This window comes from Lynx canadensis, chromosome A3 (assembly GCF_007474595.2).
Source record: "Lynx canadensis isolate LIC74 chromosome A3, mLynCan4.pri.v2, whole genome shotgun sequence".
Classification (NCBI taxonomy): Eukaryota; Metazoa; Chordata; class Mammalia; order Carnivora; family Felidae; genus Lynx; species Lynx canadensis.
The window spans coordinates 115,379,627-115,396,991 of NC_044305.1; the positions used below are offsets into that span (position 1 = coordinate 115,379,627).

The 17,365-nt window shown below is 36.5% G+C and overlaps 1 protein-coding gene across 1 annotated transcript in view; it reads right to left on the reverse strand.

Annotated features, from left to right (window-relative positions):
• Positions 1-17,365, reverse strand: part of LCLAT1 (lysocardiolipin acyltransferase 1) — a 183,454-nt gene that overhangs the window by 76,564 nt on the left and 89,525 nt on the right. The window lies entirely within an intron of this gene.

A 17,365-nucleotide genomic window follows, 5' to 3' on the forward strand; every position in this document is an offset into this window, starting at 1 on the left:
TCATGGCCAATCAAATGTTCTCCCTCAGAATTTTACCTGAGACCATGGAGAAAAAGCACTGGCAATATAAAGGTAAATGGATGGATAAAAAAGCAGATACTATGACAGTAGCAGCTGAGGGAAAATAAACATTGCACACTCTAGTACAGATCTAAAAATCTTGCTGAATTGCCTAAAGTTGATTGTAATCCAGAGCAGAAGACAGTTTTAGTCTCCACAAGCTGGCCAGTCTATGGATCCGCCTCTTGGGTGTCCGTAAGAGTCCATCTCCCTTACAGCCACGTGTATCTTTGCAGTAAGTGGTAGTTCCTTGCAAACAAAGAACACGACTAAAACGATAGTTTTAAAACGTCACTTGGTAAAGACAGTGGCACCCTGGGAATATATAAAAGGATCATTAAGTCATTTGTTAATGATTTTAAAAACCATAAGACTCTTTGGTTTGAATAAGTCCGAGCTAGAATACTGGAGTCTACAAATACAAATGAACACACACCCAACAACCCACTTCAGTGTAGGTCTTGCTGCTGTACTCCCAATTATTAGTCACGCACTGTACTGTCAGTCATATCCATCAGTACTGGACTTGATCCCATCATCTCTCCTCCTTCACCCGAGGACACCGAGGCCCACAGTGTAGCGCCTTTCGGCAGTGTAGCTCTGGAGTGAGATTGCCCGGGTTAGAACCATAGCTCTACCACAAAAGAGCTGTTCAGTCTTTGTCCCTCACCGACTCCAAATGTCAAAATGAGCATAATGCCGTGATAGTATGTACCGAATAGGGATTGTTGTAAGAACTAAGACTTATCACAAACTTCCAATAAATAATAGCTATTATCATTATTGTGATTAAGAAGTTATAATAATACTATTATATCAAGGATCATAAAAATGTAACAAGTTCCTATTCACAATATCAAAACAAAAATGCTTTAACGGTCAGTTATATGAATATGCCACAACTTATACTCTTGAGGGAGAGATTTCTTAGCTATTAGGAATAAAGTTAATATGGATATTCTTGTATCTTTTGTCAAACACAAGCACTAAATTCTATAGAGTTGAGTACTCAGGAGTGAAGCAGCTTCATCGCAGGATGTACGTATGCCCAGCTTCAGTAGACAGCATGTTTTCGAAGTGATTGTACCAACTGACACTCCCACGGCAACGTATGAGCGCTCTACCTGCTCTATTAATGGCTTCGGCAACTCTAGGTCTTATAGGTCCTTTTAATTTTAGCCCTTCTAATCCAGGTACAGTGGTTTGAACTTGAATTTCTCTTATGATTAATGACAGTGACAGCCTTTTCATATGCAAGTCTTCGATGTCTTTGTGAAGTGCTTCTCCAAACTTTTTGCACACACATACACAGTAACTCTATATAACTCTAGGTTTCAAAGATGCAATATGCCAAATATCATCCCTCAATCTGTAGCTTGCATTTTCTCTCCCTTAACGGTGTCTTGTTATACACCTAACATCTAACACTAATGAAGCCCAATTTACAAATCTTTTCCTTGTGGCTGGTGCTTGTAGTGCATCATTTAAGAAAATTTTGCCTGCTCCAAAGTTGTGAAGACATTATTCCACGTATTCTTCTAGAAGCTCTACTGTTTTAACTTTCACATTTTGGTTTATAATCCATCTCAAATGAATTTTTATATATCATGTGAAGTAGCAGTATAGGTCCTATTTTCCATATGGATATTCAAATGACAAGTATTGAAAGGACCATGAGATCATTAAATAATAAAATATTTAAAAAGCATTACACAATAAATGAAAACCTATTACTATAAAAAAAAGTATCAAACAAGATAAAAGTATATAGATTCAAACAAGAAATATGTCTTCATGGGGCGCCTGGGTGGCGCAGTCGGTTAAGCGTCCGACTTCAGCCAGGTCACGATCTCGCAGTCTGTGAGTTCGAGCCCCGCGTCAGGCTCTGGGCTGATGGCTCAGAGCCTGGAGCCTGTTTCCGATTCTGTGTCTCCCTCTCTCTCTGCCCCTCCCCCGTTCATGCTCTGTCTCTCTCTGTCCCAAAAATAAATAAACGTTGGAAAAAAAATTAAAAAAAAAAAAAAAAGAAATATGTCTTCATTACCACATCTTTCAACCCTGGTCCACCTGTCATAATTTGTTTTATAATCACAGCTAATAGTTTGATGTGACTTATTCTACATTTAAAAAATTCATTACATGTATGATTGGGGTTTTAAAAAAACACTTAAGAGTCATACCTTGTATACTGTTCTGTGATTTCCTTTTTTTCATTGAACGTGTCTATACATATGGATCTACTTCATTTTTTAATACCTGCACTGTATTCTCTACTAGTGTTTCTCAAACCAGTTTTAATTTTAATTCCTTAACCATTATTGACTAACAGTTTCATAAAATACAATAAAATGAATTACTAGGGCAACGATCACACACTTGGAAGTTATAACAATGTCACGACACTCTAAAAATTCCCACCTACTATTCTTCCCTGTTTATGTCCTTATCTCATAGTGGACCAGCCTGAGTTTGCTAACAGTCACTGTTACAAGAATCACACTTTAAGTAACACTGTTCTGTGCAGATATACCATGATCTACTAACCTATTAGCATTTAGGATATACCCAATCTGAGAATCTGTCTTTACTAGAAAAGTTTACTCCATTCACATTTATTAGGGGAACTGCTGTTTCTTTTCCTGACATTTATGTTTCATGTGTGTTGGACTTTGATTTCTTGCCCACCTCTCTCCCCTTTTCTGTCTTTAGCTGAAATTACTAAGTTTTCTCAGCCTCCTTCCTTTGTTCTCTGATGCAGAGGTCAGCAAATTATGGACCAAATCCAGCCCACTGTCTTTGAATGGCACACAATCCAAGAATATTTTAGAAGATACGAAAAATACATCAAATTCAAATTTCACATTAATGAACAAAGTTTGATTGGAGCTCAGCCATACCCATTTATTTATATAGATTATCCACGGCCACTTCTGTGCTGCAGGGGCTGAGTCAAACAGGTGCAGCAGAGACAGTACTGCCCACAACGCCTGAAATATTTTACTATCTAGCCCTTTATGAAACAGTTTGCTAACTCCTATTCCAGTGATTTGGAAACTGTATACTCTATTTTGTTCTTTTAATGGTCATCAAAGTTTTTTCAACTTTCTATTTTTGACAAACATTTAAACTTCTATAATTATATCAACATTGAGTCAAACAATAATGCTCTCCAAACAAAAAAAGTATGTTTTCCTCTTGTCCCTTTTCCAAAATTTGTATAAATCATCTACTAGTTCTCCAAAGTTGCTATTACTAACACATTCCTTATGCTTCACAGAAACAATTTTTTTTTCATGGAAACAATTTTAATTACTTAGACCTGACTCAAGTTCACTGGCTTCCCTGCTTATCACTGGTTCTTTTATCTTATGTCCTTGTTAGTCCTCCTGAAGGAATTTCTTTCAATAAATGTTTGACTCTTTGCATTCCTAAAATGTATTTATTTGTCCTCAACTTTTTGGAGGGTAGTTTCGCTAAACACAAAACTTGAAATTCCAAATCATTTTCCCCTGAGAATTTTAAAGCTTTTTTCCCACACTCTTCCATCATCTAATATGGCTTGTGAGAAACTGGACATCAATCTGATTTGTGGAGATAACCAAATTTTCCCCTCTGGAAGCTTTCATGATTTCCTCTTTATTCTTAGTTTTATGAAATGTGACCTGTATGAGTCTAGGTGAGGCATGTTTTCATTAGTGTCTGCCCAGCAGTCGTTACATTCCTCCAATATGAGTCTTTAACACTGGGACTGTTCTTTTCGGTATTTAAGAAGATACACTTTTCTCCCCTTCATTCTCTCAAACTTTCTCTCTGGAACTTCTGTTAGCTAGATGTTAACTTCTGGACTCATCTTCTCCTACTTTTCATCTCCTTTCAATTGACATTGTGCTCAAGGAAAATCCAATCCATTGGTTTCATCATCTACCTCACTAGTCTGATTTTATCTGGCCTACTTACTGAGTTTATTTCAGCAATTGCCTCTTTAATTTTTAAGACTTACAGTTGATTCTTTCTATAGCAGCCAATTATTATGGACAAACGGCAAAATATAGAAGCTATGACAAATAAGAAGAGTAATAATTTTAATAAAACTGCTCACTGAATGATTGCCATGTGCCCGATATTATTCTAAGCTGAATTGTTAATTCTCAAGACAACCCTATGAATTAGGTAAAATTATTATCCTATTTTATGGATAAGGAAACTGAGGCATAATGAAACTCAAAGAGCAAATCAGTGGTTAAAACCAAGTTTCAGACAGAGACAATCTGGCTCCATAGCTGATGTTTTCAACCAGTGTGCTAAACAGTCTGTCTGCAATATATACTTAAATCTCTTTAAAGGTATTAGGTAAATAAACATAGTTTAAGTTCTTCTAGGAGAATTATATATTCCTCAGAGGTTAGACTTCCCATTTTTTTTTTTTTAGTACTAGACTCTCTTTAATGCTGTGCATTTTCCTCAAATTTCAATTCTAAACGGTCTTCAAATTTATAAAGGATGTTCTAGACTGAATGATACTGACAGGTAAAATGTATTTCTCCAAACCAAGTGAGAATATCTGTTGCTCCCTTGGGGAAAGGGAGCTGTAGCAAGACTTCTGGGGCTGTGCCATGAAACTTGTCTGATGGCCTGTATATGTCTCAGAAATCCCAGAAAGGGAAGTAAAATGGATGCATCAGTCAGGTTCTTGGACCTTTCTCCTCTGAAGATGGGATTATTCATCTCCTTTGTGCCTTCGCCTTCTCAAATCCATTTGTACATCACTAATGCTTCTGAATCTTTTCTACTCCCTTAAGCTTGAACGTTTTTCTCCCTTTCATAAGAATCATAGGAACAATCTTGTGAATTTTTTTCCCCATGTCATTGCCATCAATGTATACTTTGTGCTTAAAGCAATATCCACAGTTTTAACATTCTGGAGATCCTCAAACATACATTTTTATGACATTTACTTCACACGCCTATGGCTAGATAAATAACAGTACAATTGATCGTGTCATATGAAATTAGTCTGTATTACTTGTTTTTTCCATACTTTTCCATTGGAGGGCATTCCATCCATCACCTAAATTTCTCAGACAAGGATTGGGAGTCTGGCAGGTTTATAAAGACAGATTTTGTGCATGCTGGCATGGCTCCTTCTGTCTTCCTTCTAAAACCCCATTTATGTTATCAGCATTGCCTTCTCTTTCTCAAAGCAGACAAGAGTAATCCCCAAGCATACTCTATTGTCAAAAACCACTGAAAAATTTTAGAAACTGGTTTTCCTTGGCTTAAATAAGAGAATTTATCAAATTTTATCAAATTTCAGAGTTGTATTAAAAAAAAACGAATTCAGTGGATTTTTAACATCATGCACTCTTTCTGATTAAAAAAAAAGCTCTTTACACATTTTTTTTTTCCTTTTTTCCACTTCAATGAGGATACAGTTAAGGGAATCATAAAAACATCTGCACTACTCACCTAGTCCTATGAAAACTGAACTTCAAAGATAAATTAATCTGATGTATCACTGTTGTCCATGTATTCATTAATTCATTATGGTATCTACTATGAGACTATAAATGTGACACCAAAAACAACATGGAAGAGACAAATTGTTCTCTTCATTACATCTTCAATCCTAAGGGAATGCTATCCACAGGCATCTAATACATGAGAATGAGTGATATAAACAGATGCAAATTTTTGTACAAACTTACATCACAACAGTCATGAGCAAATACTGTATTTACTGAGGGTGCAGTTATGCACAATGATAATTTACATATAAATCCAGAACAAGTAATTATTTCTCAGAATTTCAACTTTGGTCAGGGTGTTAAATGCTACACAAAGTTAGGGAAGCCCTATCTTCTTTGAACTCAACATTTTATATTAGGTAATGCTGTCTACATCCCTCTCATAAGCTGCTTAACTTGCAAGATAAAAACCAGCCTTACTGCAAATTTCACAGACTCCACAAAGAGATTAACCTATCTACCTGCAGAGAGTAGGATGTCGTGCTTGACACTAAGGAAACACCTACCGATGGCTTTTGGTTGGCGAGATAAGGCTCCTTGCTTATAATTTGTGGGTTCACACTAGTGTGGGACTAAAATCTGTCTTTCATACTGGGCAAGATTTCCCATTTAATCAATTTCCTAGATGAATTGACATCTAAGAAGCCCACTGCTGTGCAACATGAATTCCTAAGTGAAGTACATTACTAGTTCTGTACACTGAGAAGAACAACTAGCATGTGATAGACAGAATAATGTCCCCACAAAATAGGTCTATCCTCATTCCCAGACCTGTGAGTATGTGACATGGCAAAAAAGAATCAGCTGAACTTAAGATAGGAAGATTATCCTGGATTAGCCTACTGGACCCAATGCAATCAGAGGGGTCCTTAAAAGTGGGAGAGGGAAGCAGGAAAAGACTCATGTAAGCGAGAGGGATGCGACCAGTCTTTGTTGGCTTTAAAGGTGGAGAAAGGGGGCCAAGCGCAAGGGACTGAGTGTCCAATTAAAGCTGGAAAAATCAAGGAAACCGATTCTATACAAAAGCCTACAGAAAGAAACCAGTCCTGCCAATGCCTTGATTTTAGCCCAAACAGAGTCACCTCAGACTGGTAACCTCCATAACTGTGAGATGATAAATGTGTGTTGTTTAAGCCACTCCACTCACAGTACAAGAACTAATAGGAAACTAATACAGAGCACAATCAGGGCTAAGATCTCAGTTTCTAATAGCATTCATTAAGAAATGGAACTAGGATTCCTTAGAGAAATGTGGAGTCCAGGGCTGGGGAGGGAAAACACAAGAATCTTATACCACTAGAAAGTGAAAAGTTAAAAAAAAAAAGGTTAAAAAAAAAAAAAAAGATGGAGGCCCAAAAAGACACAAACGCCAACCTCCAAGATATTCCACTGGACAAAGCCATACAATGTCAACAACACTGTAATAAATAATACGAAATTATAACCCAAAGGAAAAAATATCAACAAGTTCATATTGGTATAATTAAATGACTGAATAAATAAATGAGAAGGGACAAATCTTCCTTACAGAATTACAAATAAAATATGTAGACACTCCTCACTGCAGGAGGTAAAGTTCAATACCCACCCCCTCCCAGCCCTTGTATGTGGGCTGCTGTTAGGGAATAAACATATATAAAAAGGGGGAGAAAACAGAAACTTTATGGTGGAGAAACCTGGCAGGCACCACCTTAAGCCAAATGATTACAATTAACAGCACCAGTGATAAGCCATGTTGATATCATGGACCTCCCTGCTAAAATGAGAAGAGCACTTTATCTCCATGGTGCTTTTCCCTCTAACCCATAGCCCCCATCTAATCATGAGAAGATATACAAACTCAAATTGAAGAACATTCTACAAAGTATGCAACCAGTACTTGTCAAAAGCACCAAAATAAAGAGAGACTGCCACTGAATGGAGACTAAGGAAACATGGTGACCAGAAGAAAGGACAGGATCCTCAACTGGCTCCTGGCACAGGAAAAGGACATCTGAAATCCGAATGAGATCTGTAGTTAATGGGATTGTACCCTCTTCTTTTGACACATGTCCTAAAGAAGCTAGGTGAAGAGAAACATTTTTTGTACTATCTTTGCAAGTTTTCTATAAATCTAAAATTATTCCATATAAAAAGGTGTTTAAGAATCAGCTATTAGTTGATCCAAATTTTTGCTTGATTAAAAATATATATATAAACAACCACTGCTTTGCATTCTAAACTCGGAGACCTTAATATTCTTACTTGGGATTCGTTTACCATTTACTTGACTATAATAGTTAAAAGATTATCAGTAATAACATTTCTAAGATATAGTTTTGGCATTATTTGTACCGTGGAGGAACATTTCTAATTCTTGGCTACATCATATGTCCCTGCCTGGTGTTCATTACACAATGGTGTAACACTCAGAAATATCTGACTGCAAGCACAAAGAAAATGTTTTCTGTAAGATTTATGATAAGGAATAAGAAAAAAAACCCACAGTTTTTTTTAAACTCCCCTAATAATGACATATATAATAAATCTAACAGCCAATTCATTTTTTCCTCAGTGTTGCAATGCTGCCTTTCTCATAATAAAAAATAAAATAAATAAAATTTCAATTTAGAGAGCCCTCTCTTAGCCACAAGTGAAAGGACAGCTGAAGGCACTGCAGTCCAGTTCTCTATTGACATTAAGGTCAGGGTCCATGGGGTCCACTGGGGCCATCTCTCCTATCTTTTTACTATTATTATAAAGTACTCTTTTCAAAGTTGGCTCAAACTGACCACTGAAAGATTTATTTTGTTTGTGCTTCTCCACTAAATGCAAAACAGACACAAGACCCTAAAGCTCCCCCCTAATTCTTTAACTGCTCTCTCCTAAAAATCACCCTGTCATAAAAGCATTCTTTTTAGGTAATTTTTAGAATCTACTTATTAATTTAAGCAAAGGAATCCCTTCATTTTCAGTAGGCATAGGGGTACTGAAAAGCCGAGAATCAAAACATGCTTCATAAGCTCGTATTTGGGAGGCCAAGCAGCCTGAAGCAATGCAAATCTGACTGGGATATTAGAGATGGTACACATCTCTAATTGGGACATCCAACTGAGGTAACCAATTGTATTAACTTCAGTAAGTGATTGCTTGGATGGCCTTAAAGCCCAGAGCAGTTTCTCCCACCCCAAAGAAACTGTAAACTTCCATACAGCTCAGGCTTTAAGTTTTGTTAAGAAGTAAACTAACAAATTCATAAGCTTCATTTAAATTACTTAGATCTCAAGACAATCCTAAAAAGTTACTTAGTTTTCAGTATAATCCTAGAAAGAAGTATAATCCTGGTATACAGCCTGGCACATGACTTAACTGAATTGAACCTTTGTTCCCAATGGGTTTCCCTCCCTCCCTGACCACCCCCCGCCCCCGCCAAAAAAAAGGCATCAAAACTCATCTCAGCCAAGTAACTCTGGCAACTGAAACTATAAAATCAACAATTACAAGAACTTATTTTGCAACTAGAATTGCTAAGATGAAACTTATCTTTGCTTTGTATCTGAAAAGGCACAGATCCGAATGTGATATCTAGCCACAGAACTAAAAGGTTTAATATACTGTACTATATTTCATTTGATGGTTTTCATAAAGATTTTGATTCATGGTAAGCACTGAATAAAATGTACTGAATGAGTAAATCAATCATTGGATATTTTTCTTTAGAGCGTGGTGAAATGGGGAAAGCAAATTTTTGGCCATGAATGACAGAATACTAATCTGTAAGTCATATAAACAATCTGGATTTATGTTTCTTACATAAAATAAAGCTGGCCCCAAGGCTGGTTCGGAGGCCAGGCTCTCGTATTCTACTCCGCCATCCTCTTGGACACAAGACAGCTGCGGCAGCTCCAAGTATGATGTGCTCTAACAATAATGTCCCAAGCAGGAAAGAGGCAGCTCCATCCTCCCTTCATCAACTCTTGCCCTTTGATGAAGGAGGAAATCTTCCTTAGAGCCTCCTGACACACTCCCTCCCTTTTGTCTTGACACTGGCTATTAGGAGGCAGAGAAAGTATCAGGTATTTTCATCCTGTCATGAGATGTATACATTAATAATAATAAAAAAAAACAGTTCACTGTCAAAAATGGTGAAACATCATCTCTGTGTGGCCTTTAGGTGTTTAGTAATAAATGCAACAACACAGGGAACAAGGCTGCTGCAAAATCTTCTATAATTTAGATACAAGAAGAAGCCAGACATTAATCAGTTTCTTGTGGTTTAGCCATACAAAAGTTTGCTGTGAGAGTAACAGCTACAGTATAGGTATTAAGTAGCCAGGATTTGTCTAGTTAGTAACCAGGAACCCTTGACGAGAAGTCCCCTTTGAAGAAAGGGTCACAGAGGGACCTTCAAATATGTTTGTGGAAGAGATTCCTTCCTGGAAGGCCAAACCAGTTGTTAGCCTGGATGATGAACACACTTATCTAAGGTAGGCGACAAAACTCATGTCTTGGTTGTACCAAAGAAACTAGTGGGGCTGGGATGTTAGTGACACCAAGTCTTGTGAGAGATTTCTCCAATTAGAAATTTATTCCTCTTCCTCTTCGAGTTGTGAAGTAGCACTAATTTTTTTCTTAGTTGACACACAGCGTTAGTTTCACGGTGATTTGACAACTCTGTATGTATGTCATGCTCAGCACAAGTACAGCGACCATCTGTCACCATACAATACTATTACAATACCACTGACTACTTTTACCTATCCTGTACTTTCCATCCCTGTGATTATTCCATAACTGGAAACCCATACTTCCCACTCCCTCCTTCACCCATTTTTACCCGATATCTACCATCCACATCTTGTCAACCACCAGTTCTATTTATGTGTCTGTTTCTACTTTTTTGTTTATCCATTTGTTTCATTTCTTAGATTCCATATATACATGAAATCACGTGATATTTGTCTTTCTCTGACCTATTTCACTTAGCATTATACCCTCTAAATCCATCCATATTGTCACGAATGGCAAGATTTCATTCTTTTTTATGGCTAATGTTCCATTGTATACATACAACATCTTCATTCATCTATTGATGGGCAGTTGGGTTGCTTTCCTATCTTGGCTATTGTAAATAATGCTTCAAGAAACATAGGATTGTATATATCTTTTCAAATTAGTGCTTTTGGTTTCTTTGGGTAAAATACCTAGTACTGGAATTACTGGATTACATTTCTATTTTTAATTTTGGGGGGAAGCCCCATATTGTTTTCCACAGCAGCTATACCAATTTGCATTTCCACCAACAGTGCCTTAGGGTTCCTTTTTATGGACACCCTTGACAACACTTGTTACTTCTGACCTCTTTGATACTAGCCATTATAATGGAAGGTGATACCTCACTGTGGTTTTGATTTGCATTTCCCTGATGATCAGTGATGTGGAGCATCTTCTCATGTGTCTGTTGGCCATCTATAGGTCTTTTTTTTTTTTTTTTAAGTTTGAGAGAGAACACACATTGAGTGGGAAAGGGACAGAGAGAGAAGGAGAAAGAGAATCCAAGCAGGCTCTATGCTGTCAGCTTGGACCCTGGTGTGGTGCTTGATCCCATGTTCAGTTTCACATCTAAACTGAAATCAAGAGTCAGACACCTAACCAACTGAACCACCCAAGCACCCCAGCCATCTGTATATTCTTGGAGAAATGTCTATTCATGTCTTCTGTCCATTTTTTAATTGGATTATGTGTGTGTGTGTGTTATTTAAGTTCTGTGTATATTTTGGATATGAACCCCTTATTGGACATATCATTTATAAATGTCTTCTCCCATTCATTAGGCTACCTTTTCATTTTGTTGATAGTTTCCTTCACTGTGCAAAAGATTTTAATTTCGGTGTAGTCTCAATAGTTCGTTTTTGCTTTTATTTCCCTTGGCTCAGGAGACATATGTAGGAAAATGTTGCAAAGGCCAAAGTCAAAGAGATTCCTGTCTGTTTTCTTCTAGTCTTATGGTTTCAGGTCTCACATTTAGGTCTTCAAACTATTTTGAGTTTACGTTTTGTGTACGGTGTAAGAAAGTGCTCCTGTTTTCTCAACACCACTTACTGAAGAGACTGCCTTTCCCTATTGTACACCCTTGCCTCCTTTGTCACAGATTAGTTGTCTATACACACATGGGTTTATGTCTGGGCTCTCTATTCTGTCCCATTGATCTATGTGCCTGCTTTTGTACCAGTACAGTACTGTTTTGATTACTACAGCTTTGTAAGTACATCTTGATATCTGGGGTTGTTTGTGACACCTCTGAGTTTCCCTTTTCTTTCTCAAGATTCTTTTTGGCTATTTGGGGTCTTTTGTGGTTCCATACAAATTTTAGGGTTTTTTATTCTAGATCTGTGGAAAATGCTATTGGTATTTTGATAGGGATTTTATTGAATCCGTGATTTGCTTTGGGTAGCATGGATATTTTAATAATATAAACTCTTCCATTCCATGAGCATAAAATATCTTTCCATTGGTCTGAATCATCATCAGTGTCTTCATCAGTGTTTTATAGTTTTCAGAGTACAGTCTTTTACCTCCTTGGTTAATTTTATTCCTGGGTATTTGATTCTTTTCAGTGCCATTGTAAATGGAACTGTTTTGTTCCCCTCTCTTTCTGCTACTTTATTAGTGTACAGAAATGCAACAGATTTCTATATGTCAATTTCGTATCCTGCAACTTTATTGAATTAATTTATTATAATAGTTTTTTTGGTAGAGTCTTTAGGGTTCTCTGTGTGTAGTATCGTGTCATCTGCAAATAGTGACAGTTTTACTTTTTCCTTACCAATCTGGATGTCTTTTAATTCTTTGACTGCTATGCCTAGGATTTCGAGTACTATGTTGAATAAAAGTGGCAAGACATCCTTGTCTTATTCCTGATATCAGAGGAAAAGCTCTCAGTTTTTCACCATTCAGCATGATGTTAGCTCTGGGTTTTTCATATATATAGCCTTTATTATGTTGGCCTCTAAGCTCACACTGTTTGCAGTTTTTATCATGAATAGGTATTTAATTTTGACAAATGCTTTTCTGCATCTATTGAGAGGATCATATGATGTTTACCCTTCATTTTGTTAATGTAGTGTATCACACTGATTGATCGGCAGATACTGAACCATCCTTGCATCTCTGGAATAAATCTCACTTGATCATGGCAAATGATGCTTTTAATATACAGTGTGAAATTGGTAAAGTAAAAATCAGGGTCCACCAAACTGGATGAAGTCAAAGACTTCCAGGGCTTAAAGATATTAGTTTTAGAGAATGTCAATTTAAAGTACGAGAAAGCAAACAGTAATAATAATAATAATAATAATAATAATAATAATAAAGAAAATAAAATAGGAGGAAGCTATGTAGGAGAGGAAGAATTTTCCTTCTCATAGGAGATAAAGTTTGGTATTATAAATTGCACATATCTCAAATAGGAAAACATCCATTCTTTGTGCTTAATACACAGTTGTTAATAAAAGTTAAGGTCACATCAATTTGGTAACTCTTAACACTGTAGGAGCAACGACATCTTTATTTCAACAATGTATACTTTACTAATCCTTATAAATACATCAATGAAACACAGTTAAGATGGAAAGTTGGACCACCTAAATGATTATCTTTGCATCAACACCTCCCTGTGTTACAGCACTTCCATGTGTACTAGCTGGGTGCACTATAATCGTTGTTGTTACTGGGGAGTTGTAGAGTAGACTTTGACTGTTTTATTCAGGATTGATAAAAAGAAAAATGCTTAGAAAACACCAAAGGTATTTGAAATAAAATTGCAGTTATTTCTGTAAATCAAATTCACAAAAAATATTTAATGTGACCAAAAATATTTAATGTTTTGGCAGACAGGTCAGTACTCTGGGAGGCCAAACTTAGGAGCTGCCCCCCACCCAGTCTGAATTATCCTGGGAAAGCAGCCCAGCCCAGGTGAGCTTCTGGCATACACTCAGTCTGCGTGTCTTTAACAACAGAACCGATAGAAGCATTCATCAGAGGCCATGCTGTTACTCCCCCTTCTCCCTGATCTCATTCTGAACAATCGTATTTCACAATTTCACATATTTCATAACAATTCTATCTCACAATTTGTGATTTTCCTACTTTTCACCATTCTGTTATGTTGCAGTTTTAGAACTGCAGAACTGCGTGACAATTTACTTTGCAACTATGATGTCAGGTCAGGGAGATTTTAAATTTAATACACAACATGGGCCACTTTTTAAATCACTATCTCTTTAATATTTACTCCTCTTTATACTTTGGAAAGGCCTCAAACTCTTCTGCCACTAAGTGTCTGGAAAAATCAAGAAGCCATGAGTTGTGTAGGCACACCTGAACAAAAAGCCCATTTGCCTGGTGATTCTGTACCAGGCAAATAGGCTTTTTATGACATCTTTGGGTTAATATTTCATTTCATTAATTGCAACTAAGTGGTTACAAAGTTGGCTAAAAATAAAAATCTATGTGTATACTACCATTAGATACAGCTGAATTCTAACTATAGGACATTTTTGGTTAAAATTTAATTTCCTGTATCTTAGCAAACTCCACCAAACTATTAACTTTAACAAAATTCTTTATAACCTGACCTGGAATCTAAATACCCTTACTGATTTCTTTCCTAACCCGTTATATTAGTCTGTTATTTTTATACCTTAGTGAAAGAATTCTTAAATTCCAAACTCTCATCCATTCTCCAACTTGGCACTACAAATATAAAATATCATTTTTCTTCAGTCATTTGTAAATGAACTAAATAGACTAGAAAACCCTATTCTAAACATCCGGTAAACAAACATTTATCAGAAATAATTACAAAGAGCAATATTAAATATTCCCTAAAGTCATGTCAAACTGTCAACAGGCTAAGTCTAGTATAATCTGAAGCAGGACTGGGATGTTTCCATTCTTTTCCCTTTCATTTCCCCCTGCAAATTCCAGCTTTAATACTCTCATTTGCAAACATGCTCCATTTGAAGTTTGGTTTGATTTTCGTGTTTTGTTTTCTTTCTGCCTACATTTTTGCCTTAATTTTCTTTGCACTTATTCACCACTGGTTCTAAAATCATTTTCTCTAATCCATAATCAGTTCTCATTAAATTTTGCATTTTCAAGAAATCCTACCAAGTCTACAAATATTCAAGAACCTACAATGTGAAGGATACTCTATAAGGAGCTTATAACTCATGTGGGGGTAAGATGTACAAATGGAAAAGCTAAGAATGAAATACTTAGATAGGAATTCATGACAAAAGAGGAGAAAGATTTGTGACAATAAAAATGACTATACCAGTGAAGAGCAGGAAGAAATAAAGCTTAGGTGGTGGGATAAAGAGAAAGAGTATGGGTCTCTGAGACACTGGAAAAATGAGAGGCCTAATATGGACCTCTGTGAGGCAAAAGGCAGAGGAGGGATGTTCCAAACCGAACTACAGAAGCGACAAGAAGCAGCAAAAGCACTCCACTGGAACTTAATCCTCACAGCTACCCAATAAAGCAGTGCTACTTTTTTAACTGAAATGAAACTGATATAAAACATTAATTTTAGGTGTAAAACAAACTGATTCCATATGAATACATACTGGGAAATGATCACTATAGTATGTCTAGTTAACATCATTACCAATAGATACAATAGATAATTCTTCTCATAAGAACTTTAAGCATCTACTCTCAGCAACTTCTAAATGTTCAATCTAGTATTATTAATTATACTTACCATGCTGTATATTTTATCCCCATAACTTATTATTTTATGACTAGAAGTTTGTGCCTTTTGATCACCTTCACAAATTTTGCTAAATCCCCAACCCCCAGGCTCTGGCAACTACCAATGTGTTCTCTGCATCTGAATTCAGGTTTTGCTGTTTTCTTTGTCGTTATATTTTGTTTTTAGATTTCACATATATGTGAGATCATATGATATTTGTCTTCCTCTGACTTACTTCACTTGGCATAATACCTTCAAGGTCCATCCATGTTGTCTCAAAGGCAGAGTTTACTCTTTATCTATGGCTAACTAATATTCCTCTGTGTGTATAACTCAAATCTTTTGTTTTTTAATTTTAATTCCAGTGGAGTTAATGTACAGTGTTATATTAGATTTAGGTGTACAATATACTGATTCAACACTTCCATTTTTACTCAGTGTTCATCACGGTAAACGTAATCTCCACCTATTTTACCCATCGCCTCACCCACCCCTCCTCTGGTAACCATCTGTTTGTTCTCTATAGTTAGGAGTCGGTTTCTTGGTTGGCCTCTTTTTTTTCCCCTTTGTTCATTTGTTTTTTTTTCATAAATTCAACATTTGACTAAAATAATATGGTATTTGTCTTTCTCTGAATGACTTATTTCACTTAGCTTTAAACTCTCTGGAATCCAACCATGTTGTTGCATATGGCAAGATTACATTCTTTTTTATGGCTGAATAATATTCCATTGAATACATATACCACATCTTCTATTCATTCATCTGTCGACAGACATTTGGGACATTTGGGTACCTTCCATGATTTGGCTATTATAAATAATGCTGCAATAAACATAGGAGTGCATGTATCCTTTTGAATTAGTGTTTTCCTATTCTTTGAATAAATACCCAGTAGTTATTATAGGGTAGTTGTATTTTTAACTTTTTTAAATTTATTTTTATTTTTTTAATTTATATCCAAGTTAGTTAGCATATAGTGGAACAATGATTTCAGGAGTAGATTCCTTGATGCCCCTTACCCATTTAGCCCATCCCCCCTCCCACAACTCCTCCAGTAACCCCGTTTGTTCTCCATATTTAAGAGTCTCTTATGTTTTGTCCCCATCTCTGTTTTTATATTATTTTTGTTTCCCTTCCCTTATGTTCATCTGTTTTGTATCTTAAAGTCCTCATATGAGTGAAGTGATATGATATTTGTCTTTCTCTGACTCATTTCACTTAGCATAATACCCTCTAGTTCCATCCATGTAGTTGCAAATGGCAAGATTTCATTCTTTCTTTTTTTTTTTGATTGCCGAGTAATGCTCCATTGTGTGTGTGTGTGTGTGTGTGTGTGTGTGTGTGTGTGTGTGTGTAATAGTGCAGTTGCTGGGTCCTAGGGTAGTTCTATTTTTAATTTTTTGAGGAACCTCCATACTGTTTTCCAGAGTAGCTGCACCAGTTTGCATTCCCACCAGCAGTGCAAAAGACATCCTCTTTCTCCACATCCTTGCCAACGTCTGTTGTTGCCTGGGTTGTTAATATTAGCTATTCTGACAGGTGTGAGGTGGTATCTCATTGTGGTTTTGATTTGTATTTCTCTGATAATGAGTGATGTTGAGCATTTTTACATGTGTCAGTTGGCCATCCAAATGTCTTCTTTGGAGAAGTGTCTATTCCTGTCCTTTGCCCATTTCTTCACTGGATTATTTGTTTTTTGGGTGTTGGGTTTGATAAGTTCTTTATAGATTTTGGATACTAACCCTTTATCTGATACGTCATTTGCAAATATCTTCTCCCATTCTGTCAGTTGCCTTTTAGTTTTGCTGACTGTTTCCTTCATTGTGCAGAAGCTTTTATTTTGATGAGGTCCCAGTAGTTCATTTTTGCTTTTGTTTCCCTTGCCTCTGGAGACGTGTTGAGTAAGAAGTTGCTGCGGCCAAGATCAAAGAAGTTTTTGCCTGCTTTCTCCTCAAGGATTTTGATGGTTTCCTGTCTTCCATTTAGGTCTTTCATCCAGTTTATTTTTGACTATGGTGTAAGAAAGTGGTCCAGGTTCATT